We start from the raw sequence: 1,549 nt of genomic DNA on the forward strand, positions 1-1,549 counted from the left end.
CTCGGTGAAAAATAAGAGTTTACATGAGACTGCAATAATGAAAGAAAATTTGTCCGCCATGTATCTAACGGCAATTCACCGGCTTGGAAGAACAGGGTGAACACTATCTTCAGCAGTTTCTTTGGTTTACAGAGTTTCTGAGGAATTGGAAACTCCGAACGATGATACATGCCAAAAATACAAAAAAAAGTTTTGTCTATACACAGATTTCGGAAAAAAACGAGAAATATTCTTTCTGGAAGTGAGAACTTTACCAGTATGGTCAAATTTGTCTGGATTCAACTGATTTTTTATTTGTAACAAAACATGTCTCTGAAAGTGCCATTAGCGTGTAACGTTTTCAATAATCTGTTATTATCAATATTATTTGTAGATTTTTGTTCTTATCTTGTTAATGCCATAAACCCGTATTATTTTAGATTTCAAACAAAACATTTCTGTAAACTGTTTGTTTTCGTAAAACCTGTTTATTTGGTCTATATCCTGAACAGAATGTTCACCTTTGTTGTATATTTGCATACATTTTTTCAGCTTTTAATGCGCAATTTTTCCGTCCTTATCATAAGTTATCAATTGATTACCTCAATATCCTTAATAGTAAGTAATTAGAATCTGTTTATTTGGTAGCGTGTGTGGCCGTGTTAAGCCATCGAGTAACCAATGCTGGTTTCTCATAATCAAACATTGAATAGTCATCACTATGATTGCTTTTCCTTTACACAAACGGAAGGTGGACTGACAATATACAAATGAAAGTATAAAAAGAGGATTCCCAGTAATCATTTGCAATCTTGAGGCTTTCAATGCTTCGCACATTCATTCCACTACCGATTAGTGCTGTGTACCCAGGAAAGGACAAACTGGCAACTGTCAGAGAGGAGCGCTGCGATTGGCTGTCTCTTCTTTGTTCTAATTGGCTGACACTTGGTGCTTTTGTTTACTTGTTTTTGCGTGTTTTCACTTATAAATAATGTTTTTTTGATGTCTATTATTGGAAATTGATGTCTCCAGCACTCTACTATTTTTTTCCTTAGAATTTGGCGAATCGATGTTATCCAGTGTCCCAGGGTAATTTTTTTGTTTTTGTTTTTAAGTCTACAATTTTTGTTTTTGCGTCCCTGTGTCTCTAATTTATACAAATGTGAACTAGCGGGAGTATGTGCGCGCATGTCCCTGTGTGTGGATGTATATATATAGGTATTTTATATAAAAAGAAATATTAAAAACATCCTTAGTGTATAGTTGGTATTTAGAAAAAGCATAGTTTTTGCCAATAACTTTCCAGAAAGTATATTTTTTCTCATTTCTGGAAAAAAAAAATAATAAAAAAACATGAATTCCCGTTGTCTTACAGAGCACATGGAACTGTACTCACACTGAAGATGAAAATAACTACCAATAAATGAATGAATTAATTAATATGGCGACATATTTCCTGCATACGTGTGATTTACATGAAAAATGCCTCAGTACGTAGATGTTTCAGCTTCATGGAAACCGTTGTCATTTCTCTTTATTTTACGTTATTAATATCTGCGATATCTCGGTA

This window comes from Penaeus vannamei, chromosome 14 (genome assembly GCF_042767895.1).
Source record: "Penaeus vannamei isolate JL-2024 chromosome 14, ASM4276789v1, whole genome shotgun sequence".
NCBI lineage: Eukaryota > Metazoa > Arthropoda > Malacostraca > Decapoda > Penaeidae > Penaeus > Penaeus vannamei.